General features: G+C 41.7%; 1 protein-coding gene and 1 pseudogene across 1 annotated transcript in view; both read right to left on the bottom strand.

Annotated features, from left to right (window-relative positions):
- UNC5D (unc-5 netrin receptor D) overlaps nt 1-15,054 on the bottom strand; it is a 607,834-nt gene that overhangs the window by 390,634 nt on the left and 202,146 nt on the right. The gene's annotated exons all lie outside the window — the stretch shown is intronic.
- On the bottom strand, nt 919-1,013 carry LOC117310075 (U6 spliceosomal RNA; annotated as a pseudogene).

Here is a 15,054-nt window from a genome sequence, read left to right as displayed (position 1 = left end):
TCCGTTGCTCCTTTATTTTCCTTATTTCATCCATATTTTGTGAATCTGTGCTGGTCAGATTATAAAGTATCACATTTTTTTTTAACCCTTCCCCCTCCCAGTGTCCTCAAGTCCATTCTCTACGTCTGCGTCTTTATTCCTATCCTGCCCCTAGGTTCTTCAGAACCATTTTTTTTTAGATTCTATATATATGTGTTAGCATACAGTATTTGTTTTTCTGACTTACTTCACTCTGTCTTACAGTCTCTGGGTCCATCCACCTCACTACAAATAACAATTTCATTTCTTTTTATGGCTGAGTAATATTCCATTGTATATATGTGCCACATCTTCTTTATCTTTTCATCTGTCAGTGGACACTTAGGTTGCTTCCATGTCCTGACTATCGTAAATAGAGCTGCAGTGAACATTGTGGTACATGACTCTTTTTGAATTATGGTTTTCTCAGGGTATATGCCCAGTAGTGGGATTGCTGGGTCATATGGAAGTTCTATTTTTAGTTTTTTAAGGAACCTCCATACTGTTCTCCATAGTGGCTGTATCAATTTACATTCCCACCAACAGTGCAGGAGGGTTCCCTTTTCTCCACACCCTCTCCAGCATTTATCGTTTGTAGATTTTTAATGATGGCCATTCTGACTGGTGTGAGGTGATACCTCATTGCAGTTTTGATTTGCATTTCTCTAATGATTAGTGATGTTGAGCATCCTTTCATGTGTCTGTTGGCAATCTGTGTATCTTCTTTGGAGAAATGTCTATTTAGATCTTCTGCCCATTTTTGGATTGGGTTGTTTGTTTTTATGATATTGAGCTGCATGAGCTGCTTGTAAATTTTGGAGATTTATCCTTTGTCAGTTGCTTCATTTGCAAATATTTTCTCCCATTCAGAGGGTTGTCTTTTCGTCTTGTTTATGTTTTAAAAATATGGAACGCTCCACGAATTTGCGTGTCACACTTGCACAGGGGCCATGCTAATTAAAGTATCACATTTAATATATAGTCCTTGAAGTCCATTCAGAGGAAAGTAAAGAAACTTAGAACCATGTTTTCTGAGGAACATGAAAGAACTTGAAAGAACTCAGAATCACTCAATCTAAAAAGAAAAAGCAGGTGGAATATATTGATGGAGGTGGGAGTGTCATGGCCAAAATCCTTATTTTCAAATACCTGAAGGGTTGTCATGTTTAGATGCTTCAAAGGGTAGAAGTTACAGAAATAAACATTTCAGTTAAATTAAAGGGGGAAATGAGCCATTTAGACATGAAATGGACTGGCTTAGGAGGTGGTGAAATTCCTATCACTGGTGTTGCTAAAAAATAAACTAGAGGATTAAATGTCAGGATATTCAAAAGGATGTGCAAAAATCATATTAGAGGTTAACTAAATGGGTTTGAGGTCTCTTCCAACCCTGAGAGGGTTAGAAAACAGGTCATGGTAATGTCACCAGAAAGCAAATCTTCACTAGCACACAGCCTGCCCATCTAATCTCTCTGAAGTGGGGAGCAGGGGAAGGGGTAGAAGAAAAGGAAGCCGATGACAAGAAAAGTAGTCAACAGGAGGAATTCAACTGGTTCTGAGGCAGAAGAATCAGAGCCTAGAGAAACGCACTGTCCTTGAGCAAGTCAATCTGACCTTCTCAAGCACAGCCTTGTTCAAATTTCTATAAACACTTACTTAACTCACGGGCATGCTGGGTAGCTTACTATAATCCTGAGGTGACATGGTATACAGAGCACAGCAGTGTTTTAACCTGGGGGTCTTCGAGTGTATATACATCAGCATTTACCACATTTTGTGGCTGGATAAACAGAAGCACCAAGAAGCTTAAAAGCGTAGCTAAAAGAATAATGCATTTAGCCAGGGGCTGAAACAGAACCTTCCCAGATTTCTGCCTTTTTACTGACTGTTGCGACACAGAGAGTTAAACAAGTAATGGGCACCCAAGGGGGCAGAAGACAGAGTGAAGACAACTTCCCCGGCACTCACCTCTGCTAGAAGAGGGGCAGTTTCAACTCTGTACTTGACCACCCACACTCTAAACAAATAGCCCCTTGGGACTTCCCTGGCAGTCCAGTGGTTAAGACTCCGCACTTCCATTGCAGGGGGCGCAGGTTCGATCCCTGGTCGGGGAACTAAGATTCCACATGCCTCAGGGTGCAGCCCACCCCCCCAAAAATAGCCCTACTAACCACTATCCCACAACCAAGGGTTAAACGGAGAGAAAAAGTTAGCACTCCTAGAAAATTCACTGTTTAAGTTACAGCAGCTAATACGTCAATCCCTTGCTTAATATAAAAACAAATTTGTTATCTGCTGAGTTAAAAAAAAAAAGAGCAGTTAGAGTGGGGGAGAGGCGTGAGGACTAAGCCCCCCTCAGGAGGCTCATGTGCGAAGCTGAACCTGAAAGTCACTGCCAAAACCACGCACAGAACTTCGTAAACAGATGCTGAGACCTCACCCCAGGCTTACCAAGTCAAAGCCTCTACAAATGGGGTCTAGGAAAGCTTATTTTGTAAAAGCTTTATAAATGATTTTGCAGCTCACACAAGAATCCCGGGGTTTGTATCTCATTCCTAGACAGATACCCTAGGTCTGACAGGTCCAATGTGGTAGACATGTGAGTTACTGAGCCTTTGAAACATGTTAATCCAAACTGAAATGTGTTGTACATGTGAAAGACACACCGGAGTCCCCAAACTTAGTACTAAAGAGATTGTAAAAGATTGATTGCATGTTGAAGTGATAATAATATTTTGGATATATCCCATCAAATAAAATATATCATTAAAATTACTTCCTCTTGTTCCTTTTTATTTTTTAATGGGGTAAATAAAAAATTAAAAATTACATATATGACACTGGTACTGTATTAATTACCTAATTATATAGGTGCCGTATTAATTATCTTACATTCTTATAGACTTTTGCATTTTCAGAGTGTGTGCTTTGCCATCCACTGTCTCACTTGCCACGTTATCCATACAAAAGCTCAACCAAAGGAAATCACTCAAGCTCACCCAGAACTACTATCCTCTTTATTAACTTCTTTCAGTTTATAAACCCCTCGCTGCTATCTTACATCCTAACTGACTCCAGCTCGAGCTCTTTAGTTTCAATTAAAGCCAACAGCAGTCACCCTTCATACTTCTGTAGAAAAGATGCTACCTAGTTTTCCATCCTTCAGGAGATATTTTCCAATGGCTGTATCTTCAAAATAGGGCACCTATTAAAAATTAGTCATAATTACTAATCTGGAGATCAACCGCTACTTGCCTAAAGTGGTGTTAACTCAAGTACTTGTCACCTTCCTAGGTACTGTGCCCAATCATTGACAATTTGAGTCAATTTCTATGCCCATGGGTCTACTAATCAACAGAAGGAAAGAAATAAGTCATATGGTTTCTAACCTGAATGAAGAAGACCTCTGCTCGTATGTGTAAGAGATGATCTCTGTCATCTAGAGTAGGAGCAGTGACAAGACGGGAAGAGAGAGGACATTTCAGAGAGAAGAAATGTTAAAGAGGGAAGGTCAGGGGGCTGCTGTGATAATGGCATCTGTAGGGCACGACATGACCAGCCTGGCTCCTGTGAATGTACTTAGACACACGAGCAGTGACAGTGGTTCGTGTGTGAGTGTGTGCGTTTGTGTGTGTGTGTGTGTGTATCAGTACAATCTGAGGTGGTGCCCTGCTCAGTACAACCACGTTATATGTTCTTGCATCACCAACTGAACTATAAGCACAGGTCTCCATGCAGGTGGAATTACCTCCTGCCATAGAAGTGACCAAACCACCAAACCACTGGCTAAGTCACACTGCGGCTGCTTCTCAGAAGCAAAAGTGTCATTCATTTCCACTTGATGGAGGTCAGTTTTTTTTTTTTTTTGGCCGTGTCACAGCATGCGGGATCTTACATCCCCGACCAGGGATCGAACCCGTGCCCCCTGCAGTGGAAGCACAGTCTTAACCACCAGACCGTCAGAGAAGTCCTGGAGGTCAGTACTGAAGGAAGAGTGACAAGACCTGGATTGCAGCAGCAGCCATTCAAATAGTAACCGTCTAATCCAAAGCAAGCCACTAAAACATGGAAGCTTTCTGTCCACCTCGTGGGATATTTATTTGGGAGCCTCAAATAAGACATTTGCACTCTTCACCACTTTAATTTCCTAGGATCACAGCACAGCAGACATGAAGGAGCATGGACACTGGAGGTAAACAAGTAAATCATACATCACTGCTTCTCAGTCTCGGTTCCCAAACTTCAAAAGAGAGAAAACGCCATGTAACTCACGTAGTTATGCAAATTAAATGCGACCATTTGTATAAAGCACCTGGCACACAGTATCCACTCAATAAATAACAGGGCTCTTCTCCCTATTATTATTATTCCAAGTGATGTCAAGCCGCCTCCAAATTTATATGCACACAAAATTAGCATTGGTTTTAGTCAAATATGAACAAATAATTATCTGTGTGCCTATATACTGAAATTTATAGGGAAGCAGAATGGCAACATTCGTGGGAGCATCTGTCACTGTATATCATGGAGGCGATTCTTCCATTTGTGAGTGCTAGAGTCCAATGAGTGGTCTCCCACTAGACATGGCAACTAAGTTGCTAGACCGTCACTAACAATGGAAGATTGGTTCTTTAGAGAACAGTCAAGCCCCCGCTCACATCAGGACCACTTTGAACACCCTCTGTTCAGCCAAACAAAGAGTAACTGAGAGAATGGTCTCCCGATGAAACTCAGTCCGCTCCAAGTTCTTTCTAAGCATGACACGTGTTTCTGAGCTATTCCTCTGTTCTGCCGTTTCCACAGAGTTCTAATAACAGCGGCCCAACTGCAGCCATCGCTGTGTGTCACACACTCACGGGAAAGGGGCCATATTGAGATCTGTTGTAACTGGCGGTAACCTGGAGAGTGTAAGGGCATGGGTCGCTATACTCGAAACAGCTCCGACAATCCTGGTGCCTATACACTCAACCACACACAAGTAACCACTGCAAAGGTAAAACAACCAGAAAGTCAATGTTGAAAAAGTGTTCTTTTAATGGACATGAAGAAGGCAGAAGGTACATTACCCTGTTCAAAGTTTGATTTTTATCTTGTATCTTCCAGGGGTCTTCAATGAAAATTTCTTTATTCAGAAAGGCCCACTACAGATAGAGAGATAGGTAGAGAGAGATATATATAGGCCAAGTTTCAATCTTCTTTTTCACCATTTTAAAAGCTAAATGATGGTATAAAGAAAAGTTTAGTCAAAAGTGATCTAAAACCGAAGGGCAGGGTTATATACATATATGTGTATATCTGATAAATCTTTTTGGCTGTAAAAATACATGCTTATAAGAAACGAATAACTCAATCAATATTGAAGCGTATAAATTACAACACTAGTTTGTATACAGAGCTGCTGGCAAGTAACAAATGGATAAATGACAAAAAATTCCCAGTCTGAAAACATAATTTAAAAGTCTCTAAAAGCAGGAGATGTACTCATTCTATGAATTGCTTCAGTAGGGATCTGACGTATATTTGTCAACAAAGTGCCTTCCTTCCTAAACCCTATTTATTCCCCAATACTAGGAATTCTCTTCTCCCCTTTCCAGTACAGTTATTAGGTGAGGTCTTGAGGCCAATGTCACAGCTGACTCTCCAGGCAAGGCTGGCAGATCGGGGGCAAGTCTCTCCTCCCAGTACAGAGGGGCGGAGGATACTGCATTTCAGCTTGTGGCATTTCAGATGTACCGAGAGGCCATGCTTGGTCCCCAAAGGCACGGCTCTCTCACCTACTCCTACCGTGCTTCTGAGAGAAGAAAACACTGACGCATACTCAGATTAATGTCATAACCTTTCCTGAGAGCAAACTTTGCCCGGGTGTGTGTGTGTGTGTGTGTGTGTGTGTGTGTGTGTGTGTGTGTGTGTGTGTGTGTGTGTGTGTGTGTGTGTGTGTGTGTGTGTGTGTGTGTGTGTGTGTGTGTGTGTGTGTGTGTGTGTGTGTGTGTGTGTGTGTGTGTGTGTGTGTGTGTGTGTAGTAGCGCTTGGCCGCAAATAGTCCCTAGATGGGGGGTGAAGAGGGACACAACATAGGTGGGAAAAGGGGACACTTCATACCTTCACAATGTCCTAGACCCAGCCTTGCAAAGAAAGATAGCAGCGACCAAGTTATAACTTAAGTCAGTCTCGGGTAATTCCAGAACAAAGGAGTCACACATCATTTCTGACCTGTATCCTACTTGACTTGTCAGACACTTTATATAATGGTGATTTTTATAGCTCTCCCGGGTCTACCCTTTCTATAAGGTGTGAGAGAAATAACACCCTTCCTTCCAATGTACTGAAATAGCAGCCTCTCCGGAAAAACCCACGGTATTAATGGATCTAATTAATATGGCATCAGTATGACTTTTCCACTCACTTACACCCTAAACTGTAGGCTATTACAGAAGGAAGGGGAGGACAAGAAGTACACCCTGCTCCCCAAGGGGGGAACTGGTGTCTTCACAAACACATATGCTAGTCTATTCTTTTTTTTTTTTTGCGGTACACGGGCCTCTCACTGCTGTGGCCTCTCCTGTTGCGGAGCACAGGCTCCGGACGCGCAGGCTCAGCGGTCATGGCTCACGGGCCCAGCCGCTCCATGGCATGTGGGATCTTCCCGGACCGGGTCACGAACCCGTGTCCCCTGCATCGGCAGGTGGACTCTCAACCACTGCGCCACCAGGGAAGCCCCTGCTAGTCTATTCTTGAGTTGTGGCTTCTACCGACTCCAGACTAATTGTACTCAAATTGATGGAGCCAACAGACACTTCATCCTGGGTTCCATTTTCACATCTTGCTTTAAGATATACCACGAGGCAGCTGGTACAGTACCATATTGGCAACTAGCTTTCTGAACAGCCAGAAGGGCCTAAGTGCAGGCGAAAGAAATAGGAAGAGAAGATGCTGTGTCAGTTGATTCTAATGAGAAGTTTCCTAGGAGGTCAGATCTTGTTCTTCAATCTCGAGTCAAGAGGATATGTGTGAGTTACTCACCAGGTTTGTGAACGCTAGTGAATTATACACATATTAATAAAAACTGCACAGCTTCTACAAGGGGGTTCTTTAATTTCAAATTCTTTTCTTATAGAAAAAAAAAAAGAGGAAAAGGAAAAAAATAGTTGCTCAAATGATCCTTCATTAGCTGGCCACAAAGATGCAAAAGATTCCTCCCGGCAGGAAGTCCGGTCAGCTGTTTAATTGGCATGACTTGTGACATTGGAGCGTCCTGGCTACACAGAAATCCACAGGTGATTTGTATCATCCTCACTGCAAGGCAGTGATGCCGCTTAACTGCAAGGGTTTAAAAGTAGGTGCTAATGAGCCAGTTTGTTGTTTTACTCAAGGCTATATTTTGGGAACCATGCAGAGCTGTGAATTCTTCTACTAACGAGTGATTCTTGAAGATTTCTGGCTGCTTCTCCCACTGCACCCAAACAGGGGATGATTCAGATTTTCAAAGTCCCAATGCCTAGCAGAAGTCAGTAACCATCCCATGGGTTTTCAGACTGTGTCCACACAAAACTTATTTGCAAAGCACAAACAGAGTCACAGATGCAGAAAACAACCTTACGGTTACCAAGGGGGGAAGGAGGGGGGGAATGTATTGGAAGATTGGGACTGACATATATATACTACTATATACAAAATAGATAACTTACTGGAGAACGGACTTGAGGATATGGGGAGGGGGAAGGGTGAGCTGTGACAGGGCGAGAGAGAGTCATGGACATATACACACTAACAAACGTAAGGTAGATAGCTAGTGGGAAGCAGCCGCATGGCACAGGGATATCGGCTCGGTGCTTTGTGACCGCCTGGAGGGGTGGGATAGGGAGGGTGGGAGGGAGGGAGACGCAAGAGGGAAGAGATATGGGAACATATGTATATGTATAACTGATCCACTTTGTTATAAAGCAGAAACTAACACACCATTGTAAAGCAATTATACCCCAATAAAGATGTTAAAAAAAAATAGATAACTAACGAGAACCTACTGTATAGCACAAGGAGCTCTACTCAGTGCTCTGTGGTGACCTAAATAGGAAGGAAATCTACAGAAGAGTGGATATATGTATATCCACTATATATAGTGGGTATGATTCACTTTGCTGTACAGCAGAAACTAACTCAACATCCTAAAGCAACTATACTCCAATAAAAATTAATAAAAAATTAAATAAATAAAATACAACAAAAGAAAAAATACGAAAATATTAACACCTGTGCACCTTCATCCTTCCAACCTTCCAAATACTTCCTCGACTCAACCACGGAAGTTCTAGGAATGTGTGTTCAACAGTTTTGAACACCACTTTTAAGACACTGTAGAGACAGAGGGAAGAGTTGCATATTCCAGAGTCTGCTGGTGAGACTAAGCCTATTTACCATGTTAGCTTTATGTAGAACCTGATACTATTAATGAGATATGGAATGGCAATGGGGCGGGGCTTTCCTTCCAATCGGTTTCCACTTTTTCTTGACTTTTTTGGTTTGTTTGTCGGCCTCACAATCAGGAATCCTGACCAGACTGTGAATGGCATTCTGACAGATATTTTGAAGACAGGAGACAATATGCTTCTAGCATCTGTCCAATTCAACACAAGTACTTCTGTGTTCAATCAGCCTGTAATGGGGGTCTACAGCACGTGGAAAAGCCGGACTGCAATACAGGCTTTCAAATCATCATTAATGTATATTGAAATGAACAATATGCCCCAAATGCCTTTACATGTCAAGTATGAAACCAGCTTCTAGCCCCTGCAGATGGAACAAAAATGAAATGAAATGCTGGCAGCGACTCTCCAGCCCTGGGAGGGAACAGGTTGAATCTCTGAGAACAACTGCTCCCCGGAGGCTGCGAGATTGCAGTTAGCAAACCAAGGGAGGCCGAGGTGACTACGATAAACCTCTGAGATTAGTTCTGAACACCACTGATGGGGCCCTGGGCAGGGAGAGGCAAAAGGAACAGGACAGACTTTTTTTTTTTTAATTAAATAAAAATAATATGTAACAGCAATTAGCTTTAAAGTGGTTTGATCCCCAACTCTGTTCTCAAAACTCAGCACTCAACTCTGTAGCAGGCTCGGCACCTGGAAAGAGGAAAGCTCAGGGCTTTCAAAAAGAAATGAATGCGCTCACCTGACTGACACTAGCTCATCTAAGTGGTGTTCAGTGGAGTTGGAAATGCGCATAGTTAAAATCCAACAGTCAGAGTCAGAAGTCCCATACAGCGCGACACAAATACGCTGCCTTGGACATTCTCACATCTGTGACTCTGGGATAATGATTCTTTTGTTGGATGGCTTAGAAATATAGAAGCAGAAACATGCCTGGGATGTCTCTTTGGCAAAATCACTTTTAAAATGAAGAGACAGTTTCCATTTCAACAGGGAAATTCAATAACCAAGAGGTGAACATATGTCATAATAAATAAGCAAATGAAAAGGCATTAGCATGTTTAAAAGAGGAAATTTATTTGGGTAACACTTAGACTCATGTCATTTAAAAAAAAAATCTCTATGTTTGACTTGTTACTTCAAGCAAAATAAGAAGGGTTGATTCATTCCATGTTATATTGCTTTCCTGCACACCTTTTTTTTCCCAAATGTTTCTGTTGGTGAAAATAAATCATTTGTACAGTCGACTCCTGAGCCACATCAATCCTACTTAAAATGTATATCCAAACCTAATACAAATCCCCAAACTCATTTTTTTTGCGGTACGCGGGCCTCTCACTGCTGTGGCCCCTCCCATCGCGGAGCACAGGCTCTGGACGCGCAGGCCCAGCGGCCATGGCTCACGGGCCCAGCCGCTCCGCGGCATGTGGGATCCTCCCGGACCGGGGCACGAACCCGCATCCCCTGCATCGGCAGGTGGACTCTCAACCACTGCGCCACCAGGGAAGCCCCCCCAAACGCATTTTGCCCCACTGAATCTGATGTCAAAATCAGCTGGCACGTCTGCCGAGTTCTGGATATTAACTCCCAGTCGCAGATCCTACCTTCAAACAGTTCATTTTAAAGAACCCTCAAATGGTCAAGTTCCATCTCGATAATCGTGGACTTTAAAAACTATACAGTTATATACCACATCTTCTGTTGATGGGCACTTGGGTTGCTTCCATATCTTGGCTATTGTCAATAGTGCTGCTATGAACATGGGGGTGCGTCTATCTTTTCAAATTAGTATTTTTATTTTTTCCAGATATATACCCAGGGGTGGAGTTGCCGGGTCATATGGTGGTTCCATTTTTAGTTTTTAAAGGAGCCTCCACGCCGTTTTCCACGATGGCTGCACCAATGTGACTCACAGACATAGAATACAAACTGGTTACCAATGGGGAGAAAGAAGTCAGAGGGAGAAATCAGGGCTATGGGATGAACAGATACAAACTACTATACATAAAATAGAGAAGCAATAAGGAGTTACTGTATCACATGGGGAATTATACCCATTATCTTGTAACACCCTATAATGGAATATAATCAACAAAAATACTGAATCGCTATGTTGTACACCTGAAATTAACACAATACTGTAAAGCAACTATACTTTAATAATTTTTTTTAAACTCACTCTAAAACCTGTACAATCATTGTTATATATTCATCTGCTGCCTTTCAGATGAAGTTTGCGTACAGCTGAGACAAACCTGTATATGGCAGGTCATCATTAAATAAGGCCATGCACATTTTCTTCTCTCCCAGTTGGAAACTCACAAGAGTTACTTCGGACCTGATTCTTATTACGAGAAACGAAAGGTCATAAACTCAAATACTTGCTAAAACACAAAGCTAAACCCAGTGAGGCCACCTGTATTTTCTTGAGGCATTTATCCTAATTAGAAATTTGGAGGGCCATCATCAACTTTCCCTCTTACGGCTAACTGCTCATTTTTTGTATTTACATTGTCCAGGCCTTTATAGATCAACTTGCTTATGAAACACTGATTAAAGCAAACGCCAGGTTCAAATGTGCTCTCAATCAGTCATTTTTAAGCGCAAACAAAAAAGTCAGTAGAGTACGATACGAAGATAATTTTTTTTTGGCTGGGCTGTCTGCTTTTTTATCTTACTCTCTGCAGTTCCTTTCTGTCCTAAAATCTGGTTCTGCTTTTCTGATTTAGTGATTAATTTAACGATGGAGCCAGCAGGTGCAACCCCTAGACCAAATCAATCTTCCTATGGTTATGCCTGAGCCTTCTTGGTACCCTGGAATCTCACATCATATAAGGGTGATGGCAACAGCAGTGGCGGTAACAAAACTCCACTTTGTTAAGTACTTTGCAGTTTGCAAGATGCATTCCCAGAGGAAATCAAACCCAAATCTTTTAACATAAGCTCAGTTGTCTTCCTATTCCATTGCTGTTCACTTTGATCCATTAAACAATTCCAAATTTGATGTAGCTTACACAGTTGATTTGGTTTTTTTTTTCTTCTTTATAAATATGGGTGGAATAGTTGAAGCTTTCTTAAACCTGGGGATGGCTGGCTTTTTTGGGGGGTTTTTTTTGGCCGCTCTATGTGGCATGCAGGTTCTCAGTTCCTTGACCAGGGATCGAACCCACACCCCCTGCAGTGGAAGCGTGGAGTCTTGACCACTGGACCACCAAGGAAGTCCTTGCTTACACAGTTGAGATTAAGAAAGTGGGGGGCATAGAGGGAGAGCTATCATGGCCTTCGTGAATAGTGATGTATCTTCTGAAATACTTAATGCTGAAATGGTATAACTAAAAGTGGACACAAAAATCCGGGGAGTAGCACAAACAGCTGATGATTGGAAATTCAAAATAACAACCTAGATAATTCTCCAGTAGCAAGTGAGAGGGTGCTGCATGCGTTCTCCATGATCAACAGGTAAGAGAAGTATATAGCTGCCTAGCCGAAAAGGAGTCAGATGAAGAATATTCAAGAAAGCGAACAGTGATTGCTTTGGGAGGTTAGGGAAAACTAAGTGGCCGGGGAACAGGAGAGAGGGAGCCTTTCTCCTCCCTGCTAACCTTGAATAGACTTTAAATAATTCATGATGTGCATTTGTTGCCTATTTAATACATAAATAAAATTAAAAGGAAAAAATAAATAAGTCAGATGGATTGCATGGTCAAAGAGGGTTTGGGAATTTACTTTTCAACCCTGATTTCACATCAGAATCACCTAGTAATATTGAGTCACTTGACTATCCATTTAGAAGAAAAATAAAGCAATATCCTGAAGTTTGTCAGACCGTAAACCTATACAGTTATGTCAAGATCAATTACAGACTTAGAAACAAAAACAAACTGTAAAACTATCAGCAGAAAATCTAAAATAATTTTTGAAATGATATTGGGAGAAGCAAAATTTTTCTAAGCAGAACATCTCATATAATTTTGTTTTAATACACTCATCTGAATCCCAGACCTTCCCTTCCCCAAACAAAATTTTGATTTCGTTGGTCTGAGATGAGGCCTAGCCATATGTTCCTCGAAGAAATTCCTGGCTTAAATTGGATTCACAGTCCTAGTTGAGTTGCATAAACTGCACTGTGGCACTTTATTAGAAGGCATTTTCTAATAAGTGACAAGAGAGAGAGAAAAATAATGAGTTTTCCTGTTCAGGGCCCAGCACATGTTTCCATGTTCACTACTGAGACTGAAAAAGAGATCAAGTTTATTATGATTTGGAAAACTGACCCTTAAGGAGTTGGAGGAAAACTAGGAATAAATGAAACAACCAGTGTGATGGACAAGAGAATTTCTTCAAAAGTAAGAGTTTGCACGTCTCCATCCAGGTCAGAGCTTGCATGTCTTTGGTAAGATGGGACAAACAAAACGATGTATTATTTTTCAAGAAGCTCAACTTCCTCTGCAATTAGGGTCATTTTAAAGTTTGGGTTCTTAAATCCCTTTTTAAAAAAGAAATCTGAATGATAGTAACTCATAGTGTTTGTTTTCATTCTAGAGTTTTAGGTTGGTAAATAAGGAGTTGGAAGACCTCCATCAGATTCACAGCTAGGCTAGAAGATTTTTTAAATATGACAAATGAAGACTGTAAGAAGGATATAGAATATATCAAAGGTAGAAAAAGAAGGCTACACTTGGAGAATATATGCAGATATCATGTGCTATAGCTACATGACAACAAAGTCATCACCATAAATTCTAAACTTTAATGACAACTAAAGTCCTGTACTAAGAAATGGAAGGGGTTCAGAATAAGCTTCCCCCAAAAGTGCCACTTTGGCATGTGGATTATTTTGACTTGAAGACAATTAAGGCTCAGAAGACTCAGGAAGAGCTTTTTGCCTCCCCTTAACTGCCTAAAAGAGTTTAGACAGGGGAACTGGTCCAGGAAGAGAGTTATCACCAGTGATAACTACAAAGACTGTGAGCTAGGTGTGGTACATCAGTAGAGCTCACAGGGCCTGTTTGTTCAAATTGCTCCGAGTCCCACGGTCTCTACAGGGCATGGCAAACATCTGCATCTCCATGTGAATTGCCTTCCTCCCCCTCTGAAGGCCCAAACCCCTGCCCACTTCTCCTTAGCTCAGGATGGCATATAAGCCTCAACTGCCAGGACTGCCTGTAGGTCTCAGATTCTTATGGAGCTCCTATACATATGTAATTATATTTGTCTTTCTCCTGCTAATATGTCTTAAATTAATTTAATTATTACACCTGCCAAAAGAAGTTAGAAGGATAGAGGAAAAATGTTTCCTCCCCTATAACACACAACATAAATATTCAAGAGGACACGAAGAAGACATAAGACACAGTTACCGCCATTGAGTAACTCAGAATCACAATTTCATCAAAGGTTCTTGGATTTCCATTGGAATCTTTACTGCAGACCTTCCAGTAAGATTAATATAATAGAGCTAAAGGGAAACTGAGCTGGTAGGATCAATTAATGCCACAACAGGTGATTCTCAACCTTAACAGTGCTTTAAAACAACGTGAAGAGCTTTACAAACAAACAACACACTGCAATCAGGAACCTAAGGATGGCTATAGGACTCAGGTAATTTTTAAAGCTCTCCAGATGAGTCTAATGGGAAACCAGCATTAAGACCCACTGATGTAAAGTTTATACTCTATGAGATTCTATACTTCAAAAATGTGTAGACCTTTTCTACTAGGAAGACAAAGAAAAGAACTCTCTGCTCCCAGCTTAAGAGATGGATTAAAGTGGTTCCACTTTTTGTGATTTCTTAGGCCGGCCTCACTACTTTCATATAGTATTTGAAAAGATCTTAGCCATTCTTTAAGTTGAATGGATGATTTGAAGAACTTGAAATAAGTATTTTGGGCTTTGCACACAATTACAAGTTCCCTGGGTAGGGAGACCCTTTCATCAAGATCAGATTGTCTACCGTTACATTTTGTCATGTGACTTAGATGATGGCAGAAAGTCAAAGGGTAATCATCATCATCATCATCATCATCATCAACATCACCAGCCCATTTAATGCCTGTTATCAGTACCTTGATAGCTGCTATTCTTACACTTAGAATGGTACAGTCAAAGGCTCTTGGTAGCATAAGGCTTCTGGCTACATTCTTTTTTTTTTTTTTTTTGCGGTACGCGGGCCTCTCACCGTTGCGGCCTCTCCCGTTACGGAGCACAGGCTCCGGACGCGCAGGCTCAGCAGCCATGGCTCACGGGCCCAGCCGCTCCGCGACATGTGGGATCTTCCCGGACCGGGGCACGAACCCGTGTCCCCTGCATCGGCAGGCGGACTCTCAACCACTGCGCCACCAGGGAAGCCCTGGCTACATTCTTAATGAGTTTAAGAGGGAAAGGAACAAACAGCTGAATGGCTTGAGTTTTTTTTTCTTGGCAAAGTCTGTTAAAATTCTAGTCTCCAGACATCCATCTTCAATTCGCCTAAGACTGCAAAGAAGAGGGGGAAAAAAAATCACAGCCCCTAATTAGGAAACCTAAGAGGAATATCCAGAAATCTAGGAGGCAGGGATATGGAACGCGACTAATGTCGATTTGTTTTGCACTGACTGCACAGACTAATTCACGG

The sequence above is a fragment of the Tursiops truncatus genome, chromosome 21, assembly GCF_011762595.2.
Source record: "Tursiops truncatus isolate mTurTru1 chromosome 21, mTurTru1.mat.Y, whole genome shotgun sequence".
NCBI lineage: Eukaryota > Metazoa > Chordata > Mammalia > Artiodactyla > Delphinidae > Tursiops > Tursiops truncatus.
The sequence above is the reverse complement of the archived record's forward strand: the minus strand, read 5'-3'. Positions and strand labels throughout refer to the sequence as shown.